Genomic DNA, 18,831 nt, shown 5'->3' with positions numbered 1-18,831 from the left:
CAATTCGAGAAATTTTTTTATTAATTTCAGTGGTCTGATAAAAAGGTTGAAGAACACTGAACTTAACCGTACAAGGCCCAGGCTTTTAGTACCAATCGGTAATTTTATCCATAGCCTTACAATTCAAGAGTATCTCGATTTTCATCAGTGAATTAGCCTTATGTCTCTGTTCTTATCAGGATTTGCTCAAGTTTTGAGTTACAATATTTTTTTAATGCAAATAAGTAAATTTGTTTACAAATATTTTTGAAGTTAGTGAATCAAGGGATATCTTTCGGGCAAGTAAAATATCGAGCAGTTTTGGTATCTATTATTTTAAGTTACATGTCTGATCGGGATCATGCAAACTTTTAGAGATTTGTTCAGCCGATTTATAGGATATCCGATCTTGGGGCGGGACCGTGTGACCATTGATAATTTTCCAACATGGCCCAGGTCTTCGACCACCTGCTTATATTTCTTACTTGAGACAGAGCGGTTGGCCTGGGCCATGATCTGGTTAGGAGGAAGAGGTGGATAGGAGAGTCATCCACTGTTATATAGGGTGTGTCGCGAGTTCAGTCTTCGTCATAATCTTCCCTGGAACTTTTAGATACAACAGAAATGACACCAAGATGACCACACATTCAGGTCCACAACCGGATAATTTGTCACATAGGGCAAACCGTGGTTTGGTACCCCCCTTGCCATGTAGAAGAAGCAGTTAAAGGGTGAATTCAGCGCCCGGGACACCATACCAGCCTGCTCCCCCCAGTTGAGGCCCTGCACACGCCGTATTAAAGTCATTTTTAAAGTCATCGGTTGCAGAGATATCTGCTTTGTGAACAATTTGAGACAGCCTGTATACGCCTGGTGACCACCCAGTCGAAGCTATCAATGAGCAAACTAAAAACATATTATTCAAATGTTGAAAAAACTATGCACACTTACAACACACACACACACATTGAAAGAAGAACTACACGGCTTATATAACCACTTTAAAATCTCATTCTCATTATTAAACTTATTTGGAGAAAAAAAGAATAACTTTTGATCCTCGAATTTCCAATCGACCAAATTCATCAAATCTTCGGTTGAGTTGGTATCAACGAAAGAAAAGACAAGTTTAAAATGAACATGAGCTGAATCAGTAAAGGATAAAGATAGGAATTTTCATTTGAAATTGAATGTCAAAGAGGAAAAGTAAATAAATGAGCTTTCTGTTCCGTTTGAATCAGTGGATCGTTTGTGCAATCATTTATAACAATGAGTTATTCATGCTACCACTGGAAACGGCCTCTCACAAATATTATCATCTTTAATGACGTTCGTCATTTATTAAATGATCATTTAGGAGATTCCGAAATCATCATTTTTCTCATCCTCAAAACAAGTAACCGTATATGTGCTTCTTTTTTTCTTATATCTCATTTTATCTCCATTTTAATTTTCATCCGGATTCAGTATATAATTTAGATCATCGAAAATACGCGGCGTTCCGTTCCCATTATTATTATTACCATCATCATCTTCTACGTCCCAATCAATTCATTCTATCCTTTTTACTCTTTGTTTTATTTAGCAACCGTAAAATAATTTCCCCTCCCAATTTTAAAGTCGAATTCCTAATACACAAATGACTTGTACTGCTGCTGCTCCAATCTAAATTCGACTGGGGATGAAACGATTTCGTGGAAGCAATAATAGGCCCCGGATGAAGAATTCAACCCTCTTTTTTTTTTTCAAATATTTTATTATTATTTTCGTTTTTCCTCGTGTAGTCTTTTCATGGAGAGCGCTTGTTAAAATTAGCTTGTCTCTCTCGGATTTAATAGAAAAGATAATAAAAGGAGTGGAGAGAGAATATATCAGTGTGGAACGGATGAAGAGAGACGGATGAGAAAGAGACGATGGAGCATCCACGTTCGAAAATGGATTCCAACCAATAGAAATCCGGGACTTCTGCCAATTACTGACGCGGATGCGCTTTCTTTTCCATCCTATCCACTACCTCCTTTTTTACTGAAATTCCCCCCATTTACTCCTTTTACAATTTCTTTTTTTTTGCTCAATCATTTATCTATAGACTAACAAAAGCGACGTTGAAAAAAAAAATGAATATAAAAGAAAAAAAAAATTAGGAGCTTGTGGAAAACGGCCATGAAAGAAAAATGCGAAAGAAAAAATGAAATAAAAATTGCGATGACATTTTCTGCTACTAATGAGAGAATTGCATAATAAAGTAGCACGGTCTTTTGATGGCCCGGAGAGAAAGAGAAAATCCGGGAAAAGTCCGGGAATTAATTAGATAACGGATACTGAGTTTTTTAATACATATGTATACATATTTTTTTTTCTGCCATTAACGTCCTGGATGATGGCAATTTGTAGAAATAGGCTTTTTTTTTTTTTTTTCATTTCCAACTCCTAATAAAATGTGATTGAGGGACGATGGTGGGGCGAGTGAATGGGCTTCTTTTTCTGAGAGTTCTGTCTCTGAATTAATTGGTCAAACATGCGACAATTAATTATGGATAATAAGGAAAATCCAAGGGAAGCAGCTCGTCGACAATAAGAATTTCTCTTTTATTTAGAACAAGGTTGAAATGCGACTTCCTTTTGCTAGGAGAAAATATTTTTGTAACTAATGAATTTAGTCGTTTACCTCATCACTGTCTCTATGATTTCGTGCTATTTAGTTTAAGTGTTGTTTAGCCCTCCCTTATAGCTTGAAATTGCGTTTTCTAAGACAAATCTCGAAATTTTGGTTTCGGTGTGATCATGGGCTTATGTAGAAATTATTGTGAATTCACAGGAAAATTTCCCATCATTCAATTAAGCTTCAAATGTAAAAGTTGACAAATTTTTATTTTGCATTATTGAGTTTCCATATTTATCTAATTGAGGCAAAACTGTTACTTAATTAATGCAGATTATTATTCTTGAAAACGTTTTAATGATTCTATGTATAAAACAGCATGTCCAATGTAATTCCCTCCATGAAAAGTAATTCTATGGGGTAATAGTTCTATTACTTTATTTATACGGAGAATTTGATACGTCGTATTTATAAACTATCCACCCAGTATTTCTGAAACAAAATTATGCAAATAAATTACGCTAATTATCATGTCTTTAAAGGCATTAATTACGAAATCTTGCAGCGTTTACACGAATGTGGCACCGTTTGAAAAAAAACATCATTTCCAAGAAATCGACCACTGAAATTAAAAAAAGAATGGACTAATTAAGTTTCATTCCAATTATCCAGAATTCTGAAAATTTAACAGGTAATTCCCAACAAATACTAGGAAAATGGCTAAATACTAGTGAATAAATATCTGTGGATACTAGAAAAAAGTATTTACATGAAAGAAAGAAATAAGTTACACAGTAAACAACTGTGGTGCTTACATCAAGAAATAAATGCTAAATTTTTTATCTAAAATTATTATTCATTGGAATAATTTAGCTTTAAATTTTAGGTTAATTAAGATTCGAGTTATTTTTTTCTCGATGGTAATATTATTAATGAAAAATCGTTGATAATTTCCAATTACAACTGATGAAAAAATTGGTATATGAGATACATAAAATTATTAAAATATAGGTATTTTATAACAAGAAAAGTATTCTTACAATAGAACAATATGTATCTATAGAAAAAAAATAAAACCGTGAACACTCTTAAAATCCAAATTTAGTGTTTAAAATAAAAGAAAAAATTATTCAGAAATCATCTGCTGCAAAGCTGGACGAATCTCCAAAATTTTCATGCCCGACCGAACATGTAACTTAAAATATTAAATATGTACTAGAATTATTATATTAAAAAAAAAGACCCAAAAATATTTTCATTTGGATACACTCATACAAATACAAATACAACGCCACAAAAGGCAAAATGCCCAACGAGGTGGCTGAGAAAAAGATGCTCATAATAAAAATATGGATGTCATATGTTTCAAAAATACAGCAACCCAATTAAAAATGCAATTACAAACAATATATATATACATTTTACATGATGAATTATTATACAATGCCCATAAGAATACTTATGGTTGTCTTATTCTAAGTATGGATAACTTCTCGATTTACCCCAACAACTTGAGTACATACTTCGTATTTATATGTTGCTATTGTAAGTACAAAACTGCGTTATGCTAGGACCCTGCTGTCACCTATTGCATAAAAGCAAAGCTAGCTATTATGATGCATACATATAAAGTTGATTTTCTGTATGTGTGTGTTCCATATACAAATGTGCAATTTTAGATCTATCGTCGCCAAATTTTGCATAGTCACCAAACAGAACTCCACTTAAACGATAGGCTACTTTAAAAGTTCGTCAGATCCGAGCAAATGTCCAAAATGGGCAAAGAACTGTCGGGCAACAATGGTTTCTCGGCCTCAACAATCACATTCAAAATGTTTACTTTGGCTACCGTGGTTTCCTTAGAAATGCGTTTCAGACATGCATGTGACTTTACAATGGTTTTTCACTTTTTTAATGCTGCCAGTATTATGTATAATAATTTATTCCTTTATACGGTTTCTCACTTTTTAATCCTCCCAGTAATTGAAGAAGGGTTTTCTTCAATTACTGGGAGGATTAAAAAGTGACAAACCTTTATAAAGAAATGAATTGGTAGTATTTAAAGAAGGGACAAACTATTTTAAAGGCACGTAAACGTCGGAAACGCATTGCTAGGGAACCACGGTAACCAAAGTAAACATGGCCCTGTTTGGTATATATGCAAAATTTGACGACGATCAATCTGAAATTGTAGATTTGTATAGAGAGATTTAAATTTTTGTACGTACGTACGCACGCACACACGCACACACACACAATCAATTTTATATATAGATTGATTTCCTGTGTGTGTGTGTGTGTGTATGTTCTCTATACAAGTGTAAAATTTTATATCGATCATCGCCAAATTCTGCGTATACACCACAGGACCGGGATTGAACGATAGGTCACTTAAAAAGTTTGTCGGAGAAGGCCAAATGCTCGAAACGGGCGAAAAACTGTCGGGCAACAATGGTTTCTGGGCCTCAACAATCAATTTCGGAATGTTTACTTTGGTTACCGTGGTTTATGCCTTTATAATGGTTTGCCACTTTTTTAATACTCCCAGTAATTGAAGAAAACCCGGACAGAGCGCCGGCTATTATAGCTAGTTCTTAAATAATTTGTTGTGGATTTTAAACCAATGTGCATAGAGAGAGTGTGGAAATACAATATAATTATTTTATTTTAATGCTGTATACAGGTTTGGAACAAACAACCAACTTTATTTGAAAAATTATAACAGATACAACACTGTATTCCAAGCAGAGTTATACGCAATCTGGATGGCGGTCAATTATGCAAAAAGTTTTGCAGAAAAATCAACTATAAAGACAGACAGCATTGTATACAGGCAATACGAGACGTAGAATCTCCTCATAGCCTAGTGTATGACATTAGAAAAACACTAATGGACAACAAGAAGATTACAATACGATGGGTGAAAGCTCATGTATGCATTGAGGGGAATGAAATGTCAGATAAATTCGCAAAGGAGGCTACAAAACATCAACATGAAAACCCCCTAATGACATTACCGGCATCCTACATAAAATATTTGCTCTCGCAAGAAGTGTCAGAGAAATGGCAACACAATTGGCAAATATGCACAACTGGAAGAAAGGTCTTCGACGTTATACCAAAAGTGGGTAAAATGAAAGAAGTCATGCCGAGAGAAATAATAATGTTCCTCACAGAACACGGTCCATTCGGTGAATACATGCAAAGGTTCGAAATCAGCCAGACCAGTACGTGTAGATGCGGCCATCCGGGAAGCGTGATACACTATGTGACACAGTGTGAGTACACTAAGGGATACCATTTAGAGGCACCACCGAACGGACGAGAGATCTTGTGGAAACGGAAAATCATTTTACAAAGATCTGCAACGAGGAAACTACTAGTCCTACAAGTCTTGAGCTATCTGATGAATAATAAAGAAACTATTTTGATAACAACTGGGAGCAGTGAACAATCCGCTAGTGATTCGGAAGTAGAATCTGAAACAGATGCAGATTCAATATAGAGGGGTGCACTTAGGCTCCTAAACTATAATATTTGAGTGATACACCCTGTATAATTTATGAATGTTTTTGTATATACACTTTCATAGTATGATGGTGGTTTTGTAACTTTGAATATTGTATGAGCTCATTATGGCATTTGTTTAGAATATATGTGACGTACATAGTAATGTTTATGTGTATCAACAATTATATAAAAAGAGAAATTTATATTATGTAAATAGCGTATATTATATAAATATATTATGTAAATATGTGTGGATAATTCAAATGTGATCGCTGACACCCAGCACTGTGAACGGAGGCTGTGTTTGATTATTCCCGCCGCACTTTTATAGTATAGATGAATATATATTTGTATGAGCTCATGGTGATATTTGTATACAATACTACCTTCATAGCAATTTTTATGCTATACCTTCATATCAAAATTTTTGTAATGTAAATAATGTATGCGTGTAATTCAAATGTGAATGCCCAGCACTGTTAACGAAGGATCTGTTTGATTATTCCCGTCGCAGTGCAGGCTCTGTATGTTTTCTGTGCGTGTATATTGCATATTCTATAAAAGGAAAGGGAAACAGGACTGTGGACGGAGGCTTTGTTTCTTCGTTTCCCGTCACAGTCGAGGCGCTGTATATACATATTTTGTATACATGTGTATTTAGATCATTCACACATGTAGCTTCTTCTTCTTTCTTGCCCACAAGTCTTTTCCACATTTCTTTCGAAATCCCAGGCTGTGGTCTCCGGCCTTTATGTGCCACTGGGTGCACGTGCAATTTTTCTCCCCAGTCATTGGATTCAGTCACCCATTTTTGTCAAATGGCTTGTACGTTGCATCGAGTTGATGACTGTCTTCGTGGGGAGAACGACGCGAGTGATTCGAAACTTGCGAGCACGGGGCAAGGGGAGCCACCACTATAAATCTTTGCTAACTTTTTCGACACAACTCCGCTTCTTTTGAGGTAACGGAAGTAAGGTGCTTTGCATCAGTCCGGGGTTGTGAGTGGTTCTATCTATCTATTTATCTATAACAGATACTTCACTTTCTGTTTGATAGGTGGCAGCTGATCACAGTATTCCAGAACAGCCCAGTTTCGGTATGTGATTCCATTTTGAGCCCAGTTGAGTATATGAGGACCCATGACCGCATCGGCATCGGACTTCTAACTATTAGGGTCGTGAAATATAGCTATATCAAACTAGCGTTGACTACACATTTGTATCATGGTTGCAAAGAAAGCATTTCTGGGGAATTTCGCGAATGCGTATAGGAACACTTGCATCATCGTCGACGCAAAAATTTAAAGAATGAAAGTGTATTAATTTTTTATTCCCATTACTATGCTACATTATTTTACGTAGGTGTATCAGTAAACATGCAGTCGACCATTCTGATCTATTTATTGAACTGAATTGGTTGGACGATTTATTTTTTCATTATGTTCTGTTCATTACCTTTAATTTATTTTTTACTTCAATTTTTTAGTGTCTGACCCATATATATTTTTTCTACTTGTAGAAATTATTTACTTCTTGAACAATTATTTTCGCATTTTCCCCCTCCGTATAGCCAATTTTGACTGGCGCATTTGTGCAGATCGATGAAATTTCATGCATTCATTTCCCAAGAGACCATCCTCACTGGCTCTGATCATCCTAACTGTGAAATGGATCACCAACTGCCAAGATTAAAGTCTAATACAGCTTTAGTGCTGGGAAAAAAAAGAAAAAATTAGTAGAATTTATGAATTTTTTTAAAGGTAGGTACGCAGCATTTGTGCTTGTACTCGCGTGATTTGCTCAGTTGCCAAGTAACGTAGAAGGAGCTTGCCAAGAAACGCTCAAGGCCAGGGATCTTTAACGCATGTCCGTTGGGTAAAATGTGGCCCTCGGAATTTTTTTTTTCAAAGCGGCTCATTGATCATTTTTGGAATTTATTTCATATGGAAACATTGAACATCTATAAAATAAGTAAAAAAAATCGATGAAGCCCGGCATCCCACTACTGTTAACGCTTTGCATCTGATATATTACCTAGGCTCTGTTAACAAAATTGGGAAGGTGGCGCTCAAAAAACAGTTTTTAGAGAACCTTAATTTCATTGCTTCTGGGCGGAAAATTTGGCATACATACTTTTGCACAATTTACAAAAATTATTGTAACCCCCCCCCCCCCCACACACTTATAGAAAATAATTTCATATGATCACGGCAAAAATATATTCAAAATTTGTGACAGGAATGATTTCAGAGTAAGTGAAAGAAATTGCTTTAGAATTAGTGAAAAAAATTCTTGATGTGTGTACTTAGCAGTCAGCTGCTTGACCTATATCTGATAACAACGTCCACACTATTTGGTTACACGCACTCATATTGTTGTCATTAAAGAGAAAAATTACCAAAAATATGTATTCATATGACACAAAGACCTACCTGAGGGTTTTCATAACCAAGAACGTACCGAAAGCAAATGAAAGCCATTGCTCCGTACCTCCTGCTGTAATTTTTTCGTTTCTCGCCAAAGATCCAAGCGTTAGGGCATATGCCCTCTTTACTTCCAGTACGTTAAGCACTTACAACGATACGCTTGTAATAGTACACTGATCGCTGGAAAGACCCACAAAAAAAAAAAGAATAGCAACATATGTATTCACATGGTGACTATCTGCCTATTTAGGAAGATATTGTTAAAAAGGGCGTACATTGACGTGAACTAGCGGGGCTAAAGAAAATATGGCCAGGTACAACAATGAGTATTTTGGAAAGAGGAGCTTTTTTTTACAGCGCGATTCAATTAGAGGGGAGGAAAACATGCCCTTATTCTTCTTTTACTGAAGGACATGTCGCCCCATGTTATTTCCGGTCGAGTACCCATTCACACTGACGAAATACTATAAGCTACTAGATAAGTTTCGAATATGAAAGAACTTCACTTGTAATATATAGAGTGACCATATGACTTGCTATTTACGGGACATACCCGTATTTTTAGCCGTCCAGACCGCTAGACGAAATTGTCTCAGGTTTCCCAGAATTTTCAACGAAGATTGAGGTAGTCTCATTCTTTTTACCATGGTTCAAAGTCACAAACAATATGCTTTAGTTGAAATATACAGTCAATCCCGCTTATAACGTTCCAGTTTATTACAGCTAATTTTCGTGTATTTAGCTTTTTTCTTATATTGATAAGGGCGCTTTTCCCGGACACAACGTTTAAAAGAAACGAAAATGGTAATTATGTGTGTGCTAGCGTTGAACATTTTCTTTCTTTCTCTCACTTTGTCCAACAATAGTGTGCAGAGCATAATTGTTCTTACCACTGTTAAAATACACAAGGTTGATCGAAGTTATGTCTCTGAATAGGAAGACTAATAGGTAAGAACTAGGAAAGTTTTTCAGAAGAGGTTCCTTTTTGTTTCCTTTGCGGTCTTGTTTGCCTCATTAGATCGATTCCAAAAAATTAATCTTCTCATAATGTTGTTATAGACGACTGCATATAACAAAGGAATAAACGGCGCGCGGTCTTTCTTATCCACTTCTGGATCTTGGAAATTTCGGAGAATGAAGTAGTAAAAGTGTTAAATTTTGCCAAAAAACACAGTTCGAGTCAAAATGTCTCAGAGCAAGGTAAAAAGAAAAGCTCCAAGTTTGCAGGAAAAAATAAAAATTCTTAAAGTTGTAGATGATAACCAGTCACCACCAGGTGCAACTAAAGGACTGGAGACTTTTCGATATTTTGTTTAAAGGCAAGAAAATGTGCCATGTGTGTGATGTTATCCAGATTTCATGGAAACTTGTTATAAACAAAATAGTTACATTTTATTAAATCTCTCTATGTACCGTAACGTTTGTTGATAAATTAAAAAGGACATAGGAAAGTTATGGTTCGCGTAAAACTGTCTTATAGACATTTCCCGCTTATAACGTTTTTGTTACGGTTTTTTGAAAACGCTATAAGCGGGATCGACTGTAAAAATACAGTCCTATAAGTTCTTAAATAGTTCAAAAATTCATAAAAATCAAAGGAATTAGTAAATTTGAAACGGTTTGCGAAAAATGTTATTCTCGTGAAGGGGGACTTTTTTGTATTACTGAAAAAAAAAATTAATGATAGGAAAATTCTCAGAAATGAGCTATTAATAGTACATCCTGCATTTTATCGAACTCTGATTTGCATATTTCCAGGAATTTGCTTCTGTACAATGTCCTCTATTGTCAAAGAATCGCATTCGATTTTTCAAAAATCGCATTCGAATATACTAATTTCTTTAATTTTTATGAATATTTGAGGAGCTATCTAAGAAATTCATAGGACACCTTGTATTAATAAACCATTGATGTATTTGAAATTTGACACACACATGCTCTTTGCTTATGATATACCATTGTTATATTGTACGTACCTCCGGTACTTAATTTTCGGGAATTTAACACCATTAAGGGGGAAAAAAATGCATTTTTGACACCTGGCGAGTATGACGACTATGGAGTTGAACAAAAATTGACTCAAAGTAGAACAAACAAATCCATCGAATGAGGCATAAATGATTTATTTGAAAAAAAAAATATTATTATTTTAAATGTGCTTGAATAAATGAAATTTTAATCTTTTAGCTCATTTGATGAACTGAACGATTTTATTCATTTTGAATCATTTTTTATTCATTATATTGTCATTTCATGCTATTTTATCATGCATACAAAGTATTGATAGGACATTGAACAATAAATTTTTTTGGTAAATGTTTGAAAATATGCAAAAAAAATTTATTATAGGAAGATATTTATATCAATAATTCAGATGAAACAAATCGAAAACGTGTTGATAACAAATACAAACGCACAAATAATCGGCACTGGTCAATAATTTTTTACTTTTTTTTCCTAACATGAGTAAAATAAGTTTTTTGAGACTAATTTCTGAGGTGTTCAAATCAGATATGAATGGAAAAAGTCTCCATAGGGTACAGTTTTTTCTGTATACACGATGGTAATTTTTGAAATACACATACACTATGAAAAACTTACACATCTTGAATATGGACATAATCGGCATATTCTAAATAACAAATTATAATAACAAATTATAATACATGGATTACGATAGTTATTTTATCATGGAATCATCGCCTATATATATATGTATATATATATAAACTGAAGAGCCAAAAAAACTGGTACAGGCATGCATATGCAAATAAAGAGATATGGAACCAATCAGAGTACGGCGCTGCGGTCGGCAACGCCTATATAACACAACAAGTGCCTGGCAGAGTTGTTAGATCGGTTACTGCTGCTACAATGGCAGGTTATCGAGATTTAAGTGAGTTTGAACGTGGTGTTATAGTCGGCGCACGAGAGATGGGACATAGCATCTCCGAGGTAGCGATGAAATTTGGATTTTTACGTACGATCATTTCACGAGTGTACTGTGAATATCGGGAATCTGCTAAAAAATTAAATCTACGACATCGCGGCGGCCGGAAAAAGATCATGCAAGAACGGGACTGACGAGAATCATTAAACGTGACAGACGTGTAACCCTTCCGCAAATTGCTGCAGATTTCAATGCTGGGCCATCAACAAGTGTCGGCGTGCGAACCATTCAACGAAACATCATCGATATGGGCTTTCGGAACCGAAGGCCCACTCGTGTACCCTTGATGACTGCACGACACAAAGCTTTACGCCTCGCCTGGGCCCGACAACACCGAAATTGGACTGTTGAGGACTGGAAACACATTGCCTGGTCTGACGAGTCTCGGTTCCAATTGCTTCGAGCTGATGGACGTGTACGGTATGGAGACAACCTCATGAATCCATGGACCCTACATGTCAACAGGGGACTGTTCAAGCTGGTGGAGGCTCTGTGATGGTATGGGGCGTGTGCAGTTGGCGTGATGTGGGACCCCTGATTTGTCTAAATACGACTCTGACAGGTGACAGGTACGTAAGCATCCTGTCTGATCACCTGCACCCATTCATGTCCATTGCGCATCCCGACGGACAATTTAAGCAGGACAATGCGACACCCCACACGTCCAGAATTGCTACAAAGTGGCTCCAGGAACACTTTTCTGACTTTAAACACTTCCGCTGGCTACCAAAATCCCCAGACATGAACATTATTGAACATATCTGGGATGCCTTGCAACGTGCTGGTCAGAAGAGATCTCCACCCCCTCTTACTCCTACGGATTTATGGACAGCCCTGCAGGATTCATGGTGTCAATTAAATCCAGCACTACTTCAAATATTAGTCGAGTCCATGCCACGTCGTCTTGCGGCACTTCTGCGAGCTCCCGGGGGCCCTACTCGATATTAGGCAGGTGGACCAGTTTTTTTGGCTCTTCAGTGTATATATATAGGCGTTTAGAGCAGGAAAAATTCAAAAAAGCTAGGAACTTGAGTTCGCACAGGATTGATGTTCGTGGTTGTGGTTTCCAACTTCTGTTTTCCGGGAATCCGGGGTATCCAATCTTTGAAATTTACGATCGGCAGTGTAACTAAAATGCCAATGTTGTAGAGATATTCATGCTTTTTTAACTTCCGTGAAACAGTCTCGTATATAGCCATGAAGAGCGCATACAAAACTGAAACATCAGATAGGTCTTTCACAGCGGTTTTCAAAAAACAGTCATTTTTTTCATTTCAAACCGAACATGTACTGTGGCAGACTTTATTATACGAGAATAATAATAATAACAATTGGTGCTGGTGCGATTAATCGATTAATCGGGTCAGTTAATCCAGCCATTGTTAACCGCAGTTAAAAATTTTGGCTGAGTTAATCGACTCTATCAATCCGATCAAAAATTCGATTAAAATTTTATTGAAAGTTTGTAGTTTAACTCAATTTACTTGACTAAACCAATTCGATGTCTTAAATTATGCTCTTATACATAACATATCAGATAAGAGGCAGTATTTAAAAATATTTGAATCAATATTTTCATAAAACTTTTCCACGTGAGGGAACACAAGTCGATAGGACGAAAACGAGTGATGACTCCTAAAATGACTGACTCCTGACTGATTAAAAACGACAAGATCCAATGCGTCGACTTTAAAAAATTCCAGTATTTGGCAAGCATGTTCAGCACATCGTCGCCTTTATGCCAGAGACATGAATGCGCAAATCAAAGCCGTCTTAATCATGGACCCCCGGGCCAAGTGATTTTTCTGAGGCCAAATTCACGAAAATTTCAACCAGTTCTCATTTTTGTGAGGCCCCCTTCTTCTCTTGATGCCCCGGGCCGGACCATCACCACCCATAGAACATATATTCTATAGGTGGTGTTGGCGATGCCCGGGTGGGGCCCATGCGTTAAGACGGCACTGGTGCAAATTTCCACTTTTTGGTTTATCACCTGGTTGAATCATTTATTTTGATATCTATGTTTTACCAGAAACGCAAATGTATATTCCCCCATTGAAACACGTTTCAATAGGTTTCTGCCAATGTTTTATAAAAAATTTTGGGAGAAAAATTATAGAGTAAGCAAGTAAGTTCTTGGGTAAAGCAAACATGCAAACGTTCGTAGAACTTTGAACAAAACCAAGTTCTTGAAATTTGCACATTCATGTTTCTGACCAGGCCCATCATTTGGGGGGGGGGGGAAAGCCGTTGCGCCCCCCTGACTTTTGAAAATACACTAGAAATGGTATACATATATATACAAATATATATATGCGTACCTTTAGTACATGCTCTTTGCCCCCCCCCCCCGGAAAAAGTTGAAATGACGGCCCTGTGTTTCTGACATAAGGAGGACGATATTAGATAGCTTCAAGCAGGCAACCTTTATTTCTTAATCTATTTCTATAGTTGATTGCATCCATTCAGTGGATAGATGCATGAAATGAATAGAATATCTTTTTGTAATTATAATTACTTATAGTTACCAACACTAAGTTTGCTATGAATGAATGGCATTTAAAAGTATTCGATTAAAATTCGATTAATCGGTAGATTAATCTATTTTTTTTTTTGATTAACCAGTTGAAAATTTTCATCGATTCCCAACCCTAATAATAATTATAATACATAAAGTCAAACAGATGGTCATCTGGAATTGCTGCGGGGACCGCGAGACATTTGTTCAAAGCAAAACAGAGAAATTAGAGAATAAAACAATATAAAACATTTATATTTAACACCCATATATATACCCATTTCATACACCCAACATTTTGCGAGTATGGAATAGCTAAAGGGGTGTCCTTAACACTCTATATAATATACCAAAGGGTCCTCAGATAAGTACGTGAAAAACACTGGCCTATTGCAAAGTGTTTCTAACATTTTACCCCACCAAAACCCTTAATAAATGCGAGAATATTTCTCGGAACCGAAAAACATATGGATATTTCTTTAATGCAGATACCATTGTTGATAGCCTACACCACTATAACGTATTACAGCTTTTCATGCGGAGGCTCAGAAAACTTCTCAAAGCACAATTTGCTAACCTACAGTCGGCATTTTCTTGCAGGCATCTTCGACCTATTTCTTGCTAACGAACATAGTGGTGCTCATTGAAGCACCCAAGAGTGCTCGATTTTGTTCTCAAAAGATCTTGATCGACACCAAAAAATAAACTATCCCATTAAAATATTATGCAAGACTTCACACTGTGTTGTTTATAGTTTATCAGAGTTCTTATATAACTCTTTCATTGGTGCTGGACGTGAACAGTGCTCTGATTCGAAATCTCTTCTCAGAAAAACGAAGCTGAAGGTTAAATTACATTGTGGAAACGCATTTGTAAAGTAAACACGAGCACAAAAATACTTTGACACAACATTGCGAGAATAATAATGGCTTAGGAATACAGTAAAACCCCTCTTAACGGACTACTCTCAGATGCGGTCACAGCTCTTTTACGGCAAAATATAATAATTTCCTTTTGTATAATAAAATATGCATTTCAAACCCCTCATTAACGGTCACCCCTCTTTTTACGGACGGAATTTTTTTCCCGACCGATGTCCGTAAAAGAGAGGTTTTGATGTACTACATTCGTTTATTTCTGATTCGAGTTCACGATACTTCTTATTTAAAAATATTTAAATACTGCATACTATGAGAGATGGCGCGTGTGTTCTCCAATATACACATTATACCCACGCATTGTGTCCCACAATCCACTGACGGTTTTCAAAATGGGGTAGCGAGAAAACGGTGACAGATATTATAGTCATTCTTGCGGAATGTTAATGTACGAAGTCAGGATGTGTAATCACTAAAATAAAAACAATTAACTTTTTATACGGTCACCCAGTGCATAAAAACCCAATTTGGAAAAAAATGTTGCCCTATCTTTCTTCATGCCAACAAACACAAGTTCATATTTCTAAGTGCAATATTCGCAGAGGTATTTAAATTCAAAAATCGGAGAAAAGTTGGGAAAATCGTTGTTCGTTAGTTTTTGATGTTTTTTCCCAACTTTCCTTCGATTTTTAACCTCAAATATCTATGCGAATATTGCGCTTAGAAACGTGGAATTCTTTTTGTTGTCATCAGGAAAGACTATGCTACAACTTTCTGACTGGGTTTTTGGACACAGGATGTCCGTATAAAGAGTTAATTTTTTTAAAATTTCAATTGCTATGCATCTCCTTGAAACATGAACGAAGTGTCTGAAATTCCTGACTCGTACATGTATATGAGGGTGGATCGAAAAAACTAAATATGGATAAAAGAATCAGCTTGGCGTGCAAAAGTTTTCTTTTAAGCATATTAGCAGTAAAGCAAAATTTTTTCAACTTCAATTAATTTCTTCCGGTGCCCCAAGACACATAAATATTTGCCAAAAATCTATTTTTATGCAAATTTTGAATAAAAAATGAGTTAAATAAGTGATTTCACAGGGCAAATAGTATCGGCAGAGAATGAAAAATCATTTATTGTTTATTATTAAGTGTAGAAAATTATTTAGTATAGTAAAAGTTGGATAGAATGGTGAAATATTCATACCATAAGCAATTGCAGTTGAAAGATGCATTCGCCTAGTGTCTGAGGTGTCGGAAAGTGTGTGTGGAGAAGAGACAGGGATTCATATTGAATAGGATGAAATCAAGAAGCCATATCATTATTAAACATTTTAATACCAAAAAGCATTACAACATTTAGAAATATGTAAATCTTCAAATTAATACAATTAAAAAAGCTATTATAAAAGTTCAATTTTTATAAGTTTTATGATTTATTGGTTTGATTTTTTAATTTATAATTCATGTATTATTATAAAATTATTATTATTTATAAGTTTGTACTTTAATACCTGAATACTCTGCAGAATTTATAAACATTTTTCATTAATTTTCAATTTTTAATACATTTTCATAAAAGTGTGAATTTTTAACTATTTTTGGAGCGCTCGGGGCACCAGAAGATATATATGAATGAATTTCAATAAAAAAATTATGCAAACTAATACACTCAAGACACAACTTTCCCACCCCAAGCGAAAAGTAATTTCGAAAAAAAAAACTTTCCTATACTTTTCGATCTACCCTAATGTATATTCGGCGAGAATGAATTTAATATCTGTCACAGTTTTCTTGCTATCTCATTTTGAAAACCATCAGTCGATTGTGGGACCTCTGTATAACATTTCAGTTAATTGACTATGTTAAAAACATTTTAATCAATGTTTTAATCAAAACATTTTAATCATTATTTTAATCAAAACATTTTAATCAATATTTTTATCAAAACATTTTTTTTCTCACAAATACAAACATGTAAAACACAAATTCAGACATGTGTCACACGAATACAAGTATGTAGTACACAAATCTAGAAATTTGTTACACAAATACAAATATATAATACACAAAAAAAAAAAAGAATGCACACATATTACAAACAAACACTTTGTAGCCTCAAGGGACTGAAAAGTCCTTCCAGCAGGCCTAAAGGAATAAGCTATAGAATATTTTTTCTTTCTCTTGCAACAGCATTATTATATCTATTAGATATGTGTTCACAAATGTATTTTCGCTTATCTATATATAGCTGAATAATGTTCACAATTAAGTTGTTTTTCGTGAAGCTCAATATAATACAACCATCGTACACCACTTCCCTTATTTATTATTATACTTTTTTGCTCTTTCAATACTTTCATCTAAATGGTTTCGTAATCTATGTGTCTGACCAAGTCAAAAATCTCATGATTTATGTTTTTATTATTATTAAATTGATTTTCAGTGTGAAAAATGTTCAATATCTTAGGGGCAATGAAGGAAAAGCTCTTTTTATATAATGTTTTATTTGGTTTTGGTACTTGATAAACTCGATTATATCTATTTGTAGTTCTATTTTGATTTTTCGTTAAATAATTTTCATTTAATCGTGAAAATTTGATAACTCTGTACAAAAAGTTTTAATCAATATTTTTATCAACACGTTTGACATGGGGAAAAATACGAGTCGATTCAACAAAAACTGGTAATGATTACAGTTTTGAATTGGGCTTGATGGGGAAGTTGTAGAAGACAAGACCAAACTTTGTTGTCTCCACTGTGAACGGTGGAACTATTTACAGTAATCGGTGGAACTATGTTCAGCATTACTTCAAGCGTGCAGTCTGAATTTCTTAATCTATCTTAATACCTGTTTACATATAGCGAATAGGTGAGTGAGAATTAAAAAAAAAATTGTATCATCAGTTAATAAAAAAAGTTGTGGTAGGCTTCTTGTGCCCCATAGATACGGCTGCAAGTTTTGACGTGAATACGGTTTCTTTTTTTTTTTTCTTTTTTTTTTTTTGGGCTTACCTTTGCGTGGTTAGGTACTGACATAATGGAATATAGATATTATCGGATTTGTCCTTGGAATTGCTAACAGACGATGCCGATGTCGTCGATTTGCGTTGCGAACTTCTGGCGATATGGCATAGAACAATTACGAATGCGTGCCACGTGCCTGGTGTCCAGATCGGGAGACGTATTAAAAATCCATAGGGCAGAGGCGTTGGAAGTATCTGAGACCTGTGGGTGCCCGACCCGATCTTTTTATGGGAGATTTCGATTTCTGGGGGTGCTCAGACCGGTGCTATGAAATACCGTGGGTGCTTGAGCACCCATTGCACCCCCGGCTCCGACGCCACTGCCATAATGTATCATCGGATTCGTCTATGGAATATCTAACAGATGATATTATTGTCTTTTATTTACGATACAAACCTCCTGAGATATAGCGAAAAACAATTTCGTTCCGATTGCGGGCGGCTAGCATAGTACAAAAACCGGGGAATGTATTAAGACTATGATGGCATCACTAGATTTGTCCTAACGAGATCTACTCGCCAGACATACAAAACACTGATATACAGTGGATCCCGCTTATAACATTTTCCAAAAACCGTCATTAAAAAACGTTGTAAGCGGGAAAACGCTTTAAACGGGAAATCTCAATGAGAATAAGTTAGAGTTGAAGCCACTAAAATAATTCGTACTAAGCGGGATCGACAGTATTTATTGTGAATACTTCCGGAGATACATGAGCGTTTAAATAATTGCGTTATGCAACTTTTTGCGAATACACCCAGTATCGTCAGATGATTTAAAAACGTATTCACGTCAAAAAGTTACCTAACGTTTGTTATAAAGTAATAACATATTTGAAAATATTCGATTAATCAATTAAAAAATTTTTTATTTAATCGATTTCCAACCTTAACGAAGTAAAAAAATGGGTTAAAAAAAAGCATCAATGGCATTTTGCTTGCAA

The sequence above is a fragment of the Pholcus phalangioides genome, unplaced genomic scaffold (genome assembly GCF_987345545.1).
Source record: "Pholcus phalangioides strain wild (caught in Gottingen) unplaced genomic scaffold, Ppha-v1.0 ptg000003l_1, whole genome shotgun sequence".
NCBI lineage: Eukaryota > Metazoa > Arthropoda > Arachnida > Araneae > Pholcidae > Pholcus > Pholcus phalangioides.
The sequence above is the reverse complement of the archived record's forward strand: the minus strand, read 5'-3'. Positions refer to the sequence as shown.